The sequence below is a fragment of the Misgurnus anguillicaudatus genome, chromosome 2 (assembly GCF_027580225.2).
Source record: "Misgurnus anguillicaudatus chromosome 2, ASM2758022v2, whole genome shotgun sequence".
NCBI lineage: Eukaryota > Metazoa > Chordata > Actinopteri > Cypriniformes > Cobitidae > Misgurnus > Misgurnus anguillicaudatus.
In genome coordinates this window covers 43,363,775-43,378,201 of record NC_073338.2, presented here as the reverse complement: position 1 = coordinate 43,378,201, position 14,427 = coordinate 43,363,775, and the positions used below count along the sequence as shown (strand labels likewise).

The window sequence follows — 14,427 nt, the reverse complement described above, 5'->3', positions numbered from 1 at the left end:
TAATGGCAAGGGGTACTTATTCTTAACAGTAATGTCATTCAGGCCTCGATAATCAATGCACGGACGAAGAGACCCGTCTTTCTTCTTTACAAAGAAAAATCCAGCACCAGCTGGAGACGAGGAGCGGCGAATGAGACCGGCTTTAAGAGCGTCATTAATGTATTTATCCATAGCCTCTCTTTCTGGTTTAGATAGGGAAAATATACGACCCTTAGGCGGAGAAGTGTTGGGAAGAAGTTTGATCTCGCAATCATACGACCGATGAGGAGGCAGAGAAGTAGCCCGGGACTTACTGAAAACCTGATACAGATCCGAGTACTCCGCCGGAACCCCTGAGAGATCGATAGCCGGAACCTGCGGGACAGAACAAGAGACAAGAGAGGGAGCAGGACCAAGACAAGAAACATAACACGACGACTTCCAAGATAACACAACATTGTTCTGCCAATCAACGTGAGGATTATGTTTGGATAGCCAGTCATGACCTAAAATGACTGGCGATTGTGAATCCTCTAAGATGTAAAATTCAATCTCCTCACGATGATTGCCAGAAACAAACAAACTCACAGGGGGTGTGCGGTGCGTGAGCACAGCCATATGCTGGCCCTTCAATGTCCAGGCAGACAAAGGAGAGGAGAGAGGGATGAATGGAATACCCCAGGACTTGGCCAACCCAGCATCCAAAAGACACGCCTCCGCACCGGAATCCAGCAACGCCTGTGACGGAAAAGAGTTAATAATGACAGGTAGAGTGGTGCTGCTTACGGGAGATTTAAATGACGATGCGCCCACCGAGACTCCCAAGTTCATCGGCGGGCGTGAGCTTTTACCGGACAGGTGGCCGCCTGATGCCCCGGCTTGCCACAATACAAACAGAGGCCATTAGACAGCCGACGATTTCTCTCTCCAGCAGAAATCCGGAACTTGCCCAGCTGCATAGGTTCCTCGGAGGGCGTCTCTGAAGCGATCTCCCCTGGTTCCGACATCAGCTGGCGAAATGAGCGACGCAGATCTCTCTGCCGATGGCGAGACTCGACCCTCAGAGCCAGATCGATGGCAGCTTCCAGGGACGTGGGTGGCTCCCTCAGTGCAATCTCGTCCTGAATACCTGGCGTGAGACCCTCGAGGAACTGTGCTCTTAATGCCGCGTCATTCCAATTGCAGCATATAGCGAGCGTCTTAAATCGTATGGCAAAATCTGTCACAGAGTCATTATGTTGCCGCAACCTCACCAACTCAGCCGCTGCCATCTCTCCCTTGAGTGAGCGGTCAAACAATTTTAACATCTCCTCCTCGAGAGCCTCAAATGAAAAAGTAAAAGGAGCTTTAGCCCCCCAAGCGGCCATACCCCAGTCTCTCGCCCTTCCCGTAAGTAATGTCAGGACATAGGCCACCTTGGAAGTGGATGAAGAAAATCGACGGGGCTGGAGCGCGAAGACAAGAGAGCACTGCTGTAAAAAGGATCTGCAGGTGTTGGGATCCCCATTGTAGGTGGGGGGTGTAGCCGTGTGTGGCTCCCGTTCAAATGAAGCGGCTCCTCCGGATGAGGTTGAGGCTTCATGGTGAGGAGTCACTTGGTCCAAGCGATCGCTGAGCTTTTTCAGTTGCCCAGACAGGATGCTGAAATCTCTGGCAGCAGCAGACAATAACGACGAATGTTGGTCGATGGCCGCCCCCTGCTGGTGAAGGGCGGTCTGCACCTCCAGACTTTCTAAACTTGCTGACTCCATTTCTGGCGCGCTCATCTGTCAGGAAAATCGGACTCAGAGTCAAGTGCAAGTCAAATAGTTTATTTAGAAAATTAGAGAACAGGAGAGCAAAGTCACTGGTAGATCCACACACGGCGTACACACGTTGACTCACTCTGGTGGAAACACTACTGTGGGAATGAAGCACTCCCACAGTAGGAGAGAGTGAGTCGGCGCTAAACAATAATCCAGTACAGATCCAAGGAAAGAGAGAGAGCCACCCACGCGCTCCGTCGAGAACGCCAGCACTCTCACCACACTCAACAGAGGGATGAAACACGCCGCCCTGAAGGTGGATGACAGGCGGAGATGGAAGAGGTAAGTCCAAGTTCTCAGACGGGTAATCCACTGTGTAATCCAAATGTAGAAGGACCTCTCGGAAACCACTGGTCACAGCCTAAAAACAAAGCGAACCAGCGGTTCCGAGAAACAACAGTCGTTAGAGTCAATATAATCCACAAAGGTGAAATGGGTGTACTCCACTCACGGGTGATGATGCAAACCGGAGAGAGAGGGAGACAGCTGGTATACCGCCTAGAAACGAAGCGAACCAGCTGTATCAAAAGACAAACAAAGTCAATATAATCCAATACTCCACAAGCGAGCGGTCCGGGTGAAGACGGGTCCCCGAACGCCGAAACCAAACCTGGGGTAACAGAGGAGAAGACCGAGAACGACTGACAAGACAAGGCAGGGCAGCAGGACTGTGATAAAACAATGAGCGCGCACGAAGGACAGGACTACGTTCAATATAAAGGGAAAGGTAAACGAGACACCACCGGTGAACAATCTACTGAAACAAGGGGGCGGAGTTAGTGAACACACGAGGAACCGGCACCACAGGTAAACAACACACACACACACACAGATCACACAGCCATCGATCACCCAGCAGTCATGACAATGTTGTTTAATGTTTCTCTGAAGTTTCAAATGAATACGAGGAGTTACAAGATAGAGAGTGAGAGACTGACAGAAACGTGAATGTCAGAATGTGTTCAATATGTGTACACAATAAACTTAAACATGTTATTTGATCTGTTTATCTAAAGTTTAAGCATTAAAGCCGCTCTATGCATTTCAGCGTTTTTGTCAAACAGCGACCCCTAGAGTCGCTGGAGAATACTTGCAACTGCCGTAATTTCCCACTCTAGTACTCCAAAGATAATTACCAGGTAATGTTTCACAATTTCATACAAATATTAGGCTACTGCATAGTCTACTAAACTACAGATGATGGTAATAGGATAATAAGAAGTTTATTTCAAGTGTAGAGTGCATATATTAATAAAGTACCGCGTTTGCTACACTCTAAAAAAACAAAAGGTGCTATATAGCACCAAAACTGTTGATTTGAATCGTAACCATAGAAGAACCGTTTTTAGTGCCATATAGCACCGGTGAAGCACCTGTGTAGAACCATATAGGGGCCATATAGCACCACTATAGCACCACATTTGGTTCTGCGTGGCACTATGTGGTTCTGCACAGGTGCTTCACCGGTGCTATATGGCACTGGAGGCGGTTCTTCTATGATTACGAGCAAAGAACCACTTTTGGTGCTATATAGCACCGTTTGTTTTTAGAGTGTAGCTTATAATGTTTTAAGATGATTGCAGCTAAATCACAAGTAAACATTACAAAATGCCATGACAAAGTTAATTGTGTACGTTGCATTATTTCATAACATTGTTCGCTATAATGTCACTATACATGATTATTGCTATTTATCATAATAGTTTGCAAATTGTGCATGTTTACACCATTTACAACCTCTAGGCTTATTTATGTCCTGATAATTATGTGAGATATTGACAACTGTTGTCATGATAATCGCATGACATACTACAAGCAAGCGCAACAACATACAACATAGACCGCAAACAAGTTTACAAATGAGAGATTTACTTACTAGTCCATCAACAAGATCGCCAGATCAGCATCCCTCCAGTGCTGTCTTTTAGCTCACGCCAACGTGTAAAAACCGAGTGGGACTCTTGTCCAGTTCCTAACGCGGTCAGATTCTCTTTTCCTTTTCCTACTCACTTCCGAACGCACTTTCTTAACTTTTAAATCGTTTAGCCTCACGGCTCAAATACGTGCGTGCAGTTGTTGTTATAGGCTTGATCGACTTCATGCAGCGCTGCAAGAACTGACAGCCGGATGACGTCAAAGTGCCGTCTCGGATCATTCTCGTGGTACTTTGACGTCATCCGGCGGTCGGTTCTTGCAGCGCCACACGAAGTCGAACAAGCCTAACGTGTGTGACGCTGTTGCCGTAAAGCAAGTCGTGATTCTCGCGAGATTTGTCAGGGGCGGTTCTCTCAAGCTTGCATTGCTGGTTTTGGTAGCGGCGTCCTCCCCGAGCCTCAACAGGAGGATGATTCGCCTTACTATGACTTTGTTTACCACCGAAATAACTTTGAAGCTGTTATATTAAGGTAAAATAACTGCATAGTGTGTCTTTAAACGTGTTGTTTTATTACAGATCATTTAAATGTGCTTTTGTGGTTTGGTAAAAAAAGTAAACTTCTGAGTGTTTGTGGAAGTGGATTTTATTTGTAAAATGCTGAAAATCATTGTGCCTGTTTAAAACACTGGCAGCATGAGACCTTAAAGTCTTCATTTTTATTCCACAATGTTCCCCATCTGCTGATTAACATGTAGTATGCATAAAACAGATAATTGACTTTTTTTAACTTGTTCAAATATATAATGCTGAACATAACTTACTAACTTCTTTTGTGATAAAATCTCCCTCTCTTGTCTACAGGGCGAGCGCTTGAGACTCCGCCCACCTGAGCAGCTCATTTGGATTTAAAGGGATACACACAAAAACGGTGCATTTTTGCTCAGACCCATAAAGTGCCAATTTTAACATGCCAAAATAAATTACCTATATAGTATTTTGAGCTAAAACGTCACTCTGGGGACATCAACGATTTATTTAATATCTTAAAAAAGTCTTGTGCAATGTCCCCTTTAAATTAATATTTTATGATTAGCCACGTATTAATTGGCGGACCCCCTGCTGTTCCGCCACGGACCCCCTGGGGGCCGGGGACCACCGGTTGAAGACCCATGATGTAGGGTTAATTAGAAACTGTGAACCTGTTGTGATAACCCCTAAGAGCTCATACAGACCAGTTAAACAGCAGTGCCTCCTAAAACAGGAAGCAATTGAGGGCATTAGGCCCATATTTAAAGAATTTTTGACTAAAGGGATAATTGTTAGTTGTCCTGATTCACCCGTGAGCACACCTCTGTTCCTAGTAAAGAAAATAAGAGACAAGGGACAACTCACTCAGAGTGGAGGTTTTTCCAAGACCTGCAGGCAGTTTTTGCAGCTGTACAGCCCAGGGCACCTGAAGTGCCCAACCCTTATACCATTTTGTCTCAAATTCCCTCTGATTCTGAGTGGTATACAGTCATTGACATCTCCAATGCTTTCTTCAGCATACCTATCCACAAGGACAGTCAGTTTTGGTTCGCTTTTTCATTTGATTGCAGACCATACACTTTTACATGCCTTTGTCAGGGTTATTCTGAACACCAACAATATACAAGGCTGCCCTTAAGGCACCATTGGAAAATTTCCAACTGCCTAAAGGGGTCGCATTATTGCAGTATGTTGATGACCTTTTGCTATGCCTACCTGTGTCTAAAACACATCATTCGACTGCTATATCACCTGGCAGCTGAGGGCCACAAAGTTAACCCCAGTAAGGTCCAACTAGCACAGCGCTCAGTGCATTTCCTGGGTCACAACATGGAAGGCAGAACCAAATATCTGTCTGAAAAAGAATCCTGGCCATAAAACAGATACCCAAGCCCAACACAAAGAAACATATGATGTCATTTTTAGGGATGACATCTTACTGTCACTGCTTCATCCCATGTTACACAGAAATGGAAGCAAACTTGAACTAATTTATGGCAACTAATTTAGAACTAATTTATGGCAAAGACCTGAAGTCAAATACTCACATTAAATGGACAGAGGAAGCTGAGCAAGCTTTCTGTGATTTAAAAACCGCACCCTGCGCTCGACTAGAACTCCAGGGGAGATTGGCTTAATAGAGAGAGTGGTGCAGCCAGATACATTTTGGGCGCTGCAGCATAAGCTGCAGCTCTTCAACCACAACTTCCTGCCTCCCACTACCCTACTCTCACATGAAACTTCTAACAACACATCTCATCTTTCATTCTCTGACATGCAGTCTTTTTCAGATGCACAGGAGAGAAAACTGTGGCTGGCAAATGATTCTCATTTGAACAACGGTATCTGGATGGGCCCCAAATGGCAAACCATGTCTCCCTAAACATTTCTTTCAGGCGTATACTGTTTTGACACATGGCTTGGATTACGTGTCAAAAGGGGTAATGCTGAATGCACTAACACTTTTTGGTTTGTTAAAGGTTTCACTCCAGTTGCTGAAAAACACTGTCAGCAGTGTGTGACCTGCCAGACCTACAGAATGGGCAGATGCACAAAAGAACAGCCTTTGGTACACCCTCCACACTCAGGGCCTTTCTCACATGTAATGATTGATTAAATTGAAGTGAGCAGGCATGTGCACAGATAGGGCTCAACCTGTGCAGAACACATGCCCTTTTTGTCCTTACACTCCAAAGTGTCCTTTTTTTTCTAAAGAAATTTGATTAGATTTTTTTATTTTCTTTAATAAATCAATGCTATTGGTAACCCTTTACGTATGTCTGACTGTTTTACAAATATATTTATCAAATTAAAAACAAAATCTTTTTGGATCCGCTCAAACTGTCAGTCAAACCTCTTAACTCCGCCGCCTGATTGCGACGAGCTGAAGTTCCACAATAAATATCTTGTTGTTTGAGTACAATGCCGTCTCATTACAAAAGAAACACTAGTATGTCTATAACGGCACATGTTTTATAAATTTGAGCAGGGCCGGTTTAGACAGAGATTGGGAGAGAGGGTAATCAGACGCAAGAGAGAGACGCAAGAGAGAGACGCAAGAGAGAGACGCAAGAGAGTGGCAACGCTGTTATCGGAGCTCCTCATCCAAATCCTATTTTCTTACTATCTTGTTACTATCTATATAATATAACTTACTAGTTCATCTTAGGAATACTCTAGCGTGACGATTATTCAACAGTATTTATAACTAAATCGATTTATCACTGGTAAACACTTAGTGTTAGCATATAGCCCGCTAGCGTCAACAAACGTGCCGGCTGAAGTTTGTTTACCGTTTCCTCAATGTTTGTTTACTGTAAATCTGCCTTCCTTTTCGGTCTAATGGCGGACTCATCCGATGTATGCTTTTCAGACCTTTCCTCACCAGAGCGGGAAGCTGTGGAGGAGTTGTGGCCCGGCATTCGCAACAGTCGGTACAGCGTGCCTCACATCACCCTGGCTCCAGACACCCGGAGACGACCGAGGCAGCCAGCGAGCGAGCACCGGTCTCGATGCAGCTTCACGGACCGCGTTCAGGCGAACAGAGACGCCATCGCCCAAAATGAAAACGGTAAGACTCCGCTTGTCATTGTAACCTGCACTGCTTGCCACATGTACAGTTTAGCTTCCTCCGTCAGCACAGAGGGGTTTACATGTGTTAAGTGTATTGAAGTAGTAAGGCTGACGGAGAAGGTTGCAGAACTAGAAGCACACATCCGAACGCTCGTTGAGGACAGTAAGACCGCTAATGCTAATGTTAATGGTTCAAACACTGTTTCGGGTGCGCCTACGGTAACGCGTCGTACACATACCTCGGTTCCGGCAACGGAGTTAACACGGCCGACTAACTGGGTGACTGTCAGGCGGCGTAGTCATATTCGATGCCCATCGAAGTCCCCCCTAGTAATTTCTAACAGATTCGACATTCTAAACAATACACCGGCTGAGACATCTGTTAAAGGTGCCCTTGTTATTGGAGACTCGATACTTAAGAACGTGAATATTGAGGCACCAGCCACCATAGTTGACTGTATACCGGGAGCCAGGTCTTCAGACATTAGATCAAAACTTAAAGTGCTGGCTAATGCTAAGCGTACGTTTTCTAAAATTGTTATTCATGCCGGCGCAAATGACACCAGACTCCGCCAGTCAGAGATCACCAAAGATACTATTAAAGAGGTGTGTGAAATTGCAAAAACAATGTCAGATAATGTAATTTGCTCTGGTCCCCTCCCCGCCTACCGGGGTGATGAAACTTATAGCAGATTAGTGTCTCTTCACCACTGGATGTCAAAATGGTGCCCTCAGCATAACGTAGGGTTTATAGATAATTGGAAACACTTCAGGGGGAGACCTGACCTGCTAAAGAGAGATGGCCTTCATCCGTCATCGGAAGGAAATGCTATACTCTCTAGAAATCTGACCAATACTCTAAATTCTGTATTTATTCTGTAATAAATTAATGAATAAATTAAAACCTTTTTTTTCGTCAACACTCCAAAGCATGGTAAATCTCATTAATACTCTTTAGTAATATGCTGAAACTTTGAATTGGTTTTTGATTGAGTCTTAACTGCCAAATATGGCCGGCTTGCAATTTTGGCCTTTTTCCATGACCTTAAAATAGTATGTCATACAGAACCGTTTGCCACTGTACGTTAGTATTAACGACAGCAGTGGGGCCTCTGGCCTTAGTCAAACGAGTTCTGTTTCCGTTTCTAAAAGCATCAACTATATGTAATACACTTAACCAGCAATAGTTAGCCTGTCCAGAACCGAGCTGACTAAAACCACATTACTGTGTGACACTTGTTTTCTATGTGAACGGCACTACGCTAATAAGATTTTGTTTCTCTCTCCCTGTCTCGTCCTTGATCCTGAGGACGAGACAAACAGATCCAGTTCCGGTACATGTGAAAGTCGGCACACCACTGATCTACTAGCTGTTCTTCAACGTGATGTCCAGCTGATGCCTGACCAAAGACCACCGGCAGAACCCGCTTAATCTCCGCTTAATCTCCGCTTAATCTCCTTCCGTTTCAATGTGTATATATATATATATAACTCCCAAGGGTTTTTTCCTCCTATGACTTTTTTTACTTCCCCGGCTAAAATTCCGGGGTTTTTTTTCTCCTAGGGGGTTTTTCAACCCGGGGAGGCAGCCTTTTTGGGCTTAAATTCTATACGTTACATTAGTAATACGTTTGCTTATAATGTTGATTTATAGCCGTAGCAAATTTAACTGCTTGTGCTATCGTTTATTATGTTGTGCTATCTGTCGATTTTCTGTGCTCTTCACTGCATCTATTATGTAAAGCTGCTTTGATACAATTACCGAATTGTAAAAAGCGCTATATAAATAAAATTGAATTGAATTGAATTAATCAGGGAGGCACCAAGGGCTCCAAACTGACCAAAATGAGTTTTTGACACAGCGCGAGCAGTTTTCACTGCTGTTCACGCATGTGCAGGGCACCCGTGACAACAATACGGAATGCAGGATCGGGTATTACCGCTTATTTGCATGACCCGTCTCAATCGTTTACCGATGGGTCTACGCAGCCCGCGTGAACCGCGAGAAGATGTGCACGCGCGGGTTTAAAATTAAACATTGCAGAGATGAGAGAAAGAGAAAACTTCTAGCTTACATTAACACCAAAAACATTACAGATTAGAAACGCACAGTTAAGGAAAACTGGATATCATAGAAGATGAGAAACTTTGTAAAGGATACAAGTATGTATATTGCCCTGCCACTCATCTCATTACAATATGCTATCTGGATATGTATGTATTATGCCTAGAATTAGCCAAGAGGGCTGTATGATTCTTTAGTTCATAACTTTTTATTGTGAAATCAACTGCACAAAGTTAAGTTCATAACTTTTTATTGTGAAATCAACTGCACAAAGTTAAGTTCATAACTTTTTATTGTGAAATCAACTGCACAAAGTTAAGTCTGTTTAGTATTTTTCAGTAATGCAGTTATTTTGGGAAAATGTGAATAATTGCAGGCTGATTGAAGGTGTGCTCAAAATTTTCTGCTTGCGCTTCTAACATTTTCTGTCAGGGGCTACAGTGCTCCAAATCACCAAAAAGTTAGCCTTGAATGACTAGACTTGATATTTTCATTGCTGGCTTATTTTAAGGAAAGTGTAGTTCACGAGAGAGAACAACCAACCTAAGTGCACCTTCAAGAGACCAACATTCCTGGTCCTCAGCACAGTTTTTGCCAGGTAGGCAGATAAATGTTGGATATGCTAATGGTATTGCTAATAGAACAGTATTTTACTATATTTTTTCATCTTAAATCTCATATTTCCCCTCTTCTCAATGACATACATAAACCAAATAATAAAAATTAGCTCATAAAACCAAAAAGAATAGCTTTTTTCCTGTGTTTTATGAAATATGTAGGCTTCCATGGACAGGTGTTGTAAATTAGCAGTTTTGCTATAACACTAAAAATAAAGTATCTGGTGCGTCCAATGCTGTTGTTATGTCCATATTAAATAAATAAATAAATGAAAAAAATAAATGAATTAACCTCAAACATATTTTTATTTAACTTTATGTATGCAAAGCAGAGGGAAAAAATGAAAATTAATATATTACACAATTAAAAAGAGGGAGTACACAAAAGCAGTTCACAAACACATGACTACAAATAGGCCTAATACAGACAAACACCCAGGAGGCAAATTGTTAAAGCCAACTTAGAAGGCCAGATATCCTTATAATGCCAAGCTATCATAAAATGTCATTTTTAATTCATTAATAGGGAATTTTCCAATCATTAATAGTAAATAAATAAAGTTTTTAAGACGATTATTATGTGCTATTTATTTGGAGGGGGTGCCCTTTTTCAGTTTCATCACATGCCCCTCAAAAGGTCTGTGCAAGGGCCTGGAACTGAGCCCTGCTGAAGGTAAAAAGTATTGCTTGGTGCTGGTGGACATGTATTCGAAATGGATCAAGGCCATGCCCACCAGCAAGGCAGACAGTGGGGGGTAGCGAAAATGTTCCTACAAACAATCCTGCCCAGATGGGACATCCCACAGAAAATCAATGGTTTATCAGGTTTATCATTTAAATAACTGATAATATTACTTTAACATACAGACATCTATTCAGCCTGCTGTTCTGTCTCCTATTGTTTAGTTGAATAACTTGCCTTTCCAGGTTAAATGTCTATTCTTCGGCTTGGATTTGTGAAATAATTTCTAAATAAACGCGACGTACAGTCCACTATGACTTATATGTTATTTAGTCATAATGATGCATTTTTGAATGATGCAGCATGTACTCCAGTGTGGCTTATAGTCTGAAAAGTACGGTAAACACTCAGGCCTGTCAATTATCATTGTGAGCGTACACTCTCAGAAATAAAGGTACAAAAGTTGTCAATGGGACAGTACCCTTTCAAAAAGGTACACCTTTGTACCCAAAGAGTGCATATTAGTACTTAGAACTGCCAAAATGTACCTTTAAAGGTACATATTTGTACCTAAATGGTACATATTAGGACCTTTTTTTAAAGGGTACTGCCCCAGTGACAGCTTCGTACCTTTATTTTTGACAGTGTATATGAGGCACCCTCTAGGCCTCTGCTTCCAGCTGCAATTCTTGCCGCTCGAGCCCCGGCCTCAGGTTCGCTCTATCTGAAGGTTTAGTTTAGAGGTCCAAACAGGTCCAAAAATACTTGAAGAGACCCGTAAATGTGCTACACTGAACTGACCTGAACCCATCTATTATTTTGAAAGTTGGACCCGGTCCCATGCAGAACCAAGAAATGTCAAAAATGTACTACATGGAAATGACGCGGACCTATCTATTATTTGAAAGCTAGACCCGAACCCGTCCGGTAAGACACAGACCCGACTGGACCCAATCCGCAAAAATTCTTTAATTACATGTTATTAATGAATAATAAACAAGTTGCGAAAATTCTACTTTTTGTCTTACCCATATCGCCTTCTACCTTATACCTGACTGTGATGCAAAATCCTCCTTGCCAAGAAAGTTCCATCCATGTTATTCCTCTCTTGCCGATTGAAATGCTTAATCCACTCATTATTCTCAAAAGTCCACTTGCAGTCACGGTGATGGTTGACGCAGTTTTGCATTTTTTGTTTCTCGAATCAACTTGCATAATAATTTAGACTGTTTGCCCATTTGGATTATAATAACGATTGCTCGTCCAGGGCCACGGCTGCTGACGTTAGCTTTACTTCTGTGCTATAGACCATTTCAAAAGATGTAAACAACACTGGTCCAGAAGCACTTCCTGTTTCCGTTTTTTAACACTAGATAAACGTTGGGATAAAATAAACCAACAGAACATATATATCTGAATTAACTGAAGTTAAACAAACATCTTAAAGATAATAATATATGTAAAATAAAAAAATAACTGTCACAAACTGTAACAGGAAGTGTTTCTGGACCAGTGTTGTTTACATCATTTGAACTGGTCTATTATCTCGGTGCTCTTAGAGCAGAGTCTGTGCGAAAACGTTTTTCAAAACAACACTCATACAGCGCTGTTTGTTCTCCGAGTCCGATCGACTCAGGTAGTACCCACAATGTTAAACAGACCCGGGACCCAAAGTAATAGATTGGGACCCGACCCAGACCCAGCTGATATTTTTTTTAATATATAGATCTGAACCCGTACCTAGGAGTTCAGAGCTCCCTTCGAGGACTACGAGTCAAGTTTGTTTACCATAGTCATTAAGACTGAATGCGCAGGCGAACTAGTGAATTGACAGCACAATTGAGTTTCAATTTTAACCCACCACAATTATTGTGATCAGTGTTTGCATTTCATCAGCTTATTTGCATTTTCCAAAAACGGCACATTTTTGTTCACACCTTCAAAGTGGCAAATGTAATGTGCTGTAATAAATTTTTTATGAGGTATTTTGAGCTAAAACTTCACATATACACTCTGGGGACCAGGGTTCTAAATTAACACCTGCCAACCTGCCAAATGCGGGTTAAAATTCATTTTGGCGGGTGTTCATTAAAACTTACTAGCCAGTTTGGCCGGTGATGCATGAGGCATTGCATGCATGATACATAATGCTCTGTTCTCTGTCATTTATCCCAGTACTTCCTACATTTCCCATCATGAACATTGTGGCGTAATGCTACGTGATGATGTTTTATTTGCCCATTGGCTGCACGCAGTTTGCAGTGAAACACGCACGAGACACCATGGTAACGAATGGAGCGCGTCCACCAGAAACACAAGGAAGAAGGAGAACAAACGGAGCAGTTTTAGCAGTTAACTTGTGTATTCCTTTACAAAGATAATAGCAAAAACGGATCTATATGCAATGTAGTTATCCAATTTACATTTGTAAAAGCGACGGACCAGTCGCACTTACTGTATGTGTTTAACACACCAATTCATGTCCGTGTGCGTCTTTGCGTTCATCCGCGCACAACCGCATTCAAAAGTCCAGGTGACGCTACGCGATTGAGTTAGCTTATGAAAACATAACGAAACTAAAAAGTAAGTTTCTAAATAATAATCATAATCTTATTTTGACTCTATAATATTGGCTTATGTGAGGTAAGATAAGAGAGGTTAAGACAAACTACATCCTCACCCTGTCAGGTCTCAAACATCAAAAGGGAAAAATCTCAGGAAAACCTCTGTCAAGTCTATAGGATTGCATTGTTGCAGAGAAAATCCACAGATGTATGTGCTATACTGTTCTGTATTTTTCCAGATATGAAATAAATATTTAGTTTACTAATATTTAACTCTAGGACACTACATAAAAAGTTAGCAGTAACTATGACTGAGATTATTTTAGTATAGCAGTCATAAAAGGAGTGGTTTCTAAAAATATTGTAAACATAAAGATAAGTTATTAATCATTGCTATCATTGTATAATGTAGAAAATATTTCTCTGCTGTCATTATTTCCAAACATGTCATGCCATTTATGCCTCTAAAGATGTTAATAATGTTAGGTATGATGAAGATCATACTTAAATATTTTTAAAAACATATTTATCTTTCGCATTACCTGTTGCACTGTAGAATAGCGGGCTAAGAAAAGGACATTGTATAGAAGTGTTGCACACTTCTTGCACACAGGAGGCTTTCAAAAAAAAGGCAGCAAAAAAATGGGGAGCCTGTGCTGCAGTAGAGTTTTATGTCTAGCAACGCCCCTGCTAAAAGAGGAAATTTTAAAGATTAAATTAAACGCAGAGGTGGTTGGGACAGACTTCGGAGGCCAAAAAGAGGAATGACGCATGGGATGAGGATATCAACAGAGAAACAAAGAAAGCTTGTGTTTGCTCACAAAAATGTCATGTTTTGTCAGGATAGTCGCATGTAGGCTACTCGAAAGAAAAAACTAAACAAACAATTTAGAGAGCCTAACGTTAATTAAAACTGCCAAGACAGGTCGTATTGGAGAGAGCCTTGCTGGGAGAACCCCCATTTCATGTTTGTTGTTCATGCCAACAATGTTAATAAAATTATCAAATGCATTCAGTGGCACTTATAATTTCTCCTATTTTTCCCAGAAAAAATTTGGCTAGTGGAAATTCTGATTGGCTGGTAACTTTAAAAAAGTACCAGCCACATTGGCTGGTGATCAAAAAAGTTCATTTAGAACCCTGCTGGGGACACCAAATATTTATTTTAAAAATCTTATAATATGACCTATTTAAAAATAACCTGATTGCTGCTCATCAATTGCTGATTTATTATCCACT

The 14,427-nt window shown here is 41.9% G+C and overlaps 1 protein-coding gene and 1 long non-coding RNA gene across 4 annotated transcripts in view; both read right to left on the bottom strand.

The window, feature by feature from the left end:
- LOC141350574 (NACHT, LRR and PYD domains-containing protein 1 homolog) overlaps positions 1-14,427 on the bottom strand; it is a 131,654-nt gene that overhangs the window by 73,734 nt on the left and 43,493 nt on the right. The gene's annotated exons all lie outside the window — the stretch shown is intronic.
- The window catches only part of LOC141350579 (uncharacterized), a 30,475-nt gene that overhangs the window by 15,733 nt on the left and 315 nt on the right, over positions 1-14,427 (bottom strand). The window lies entirely within an intron of this gene.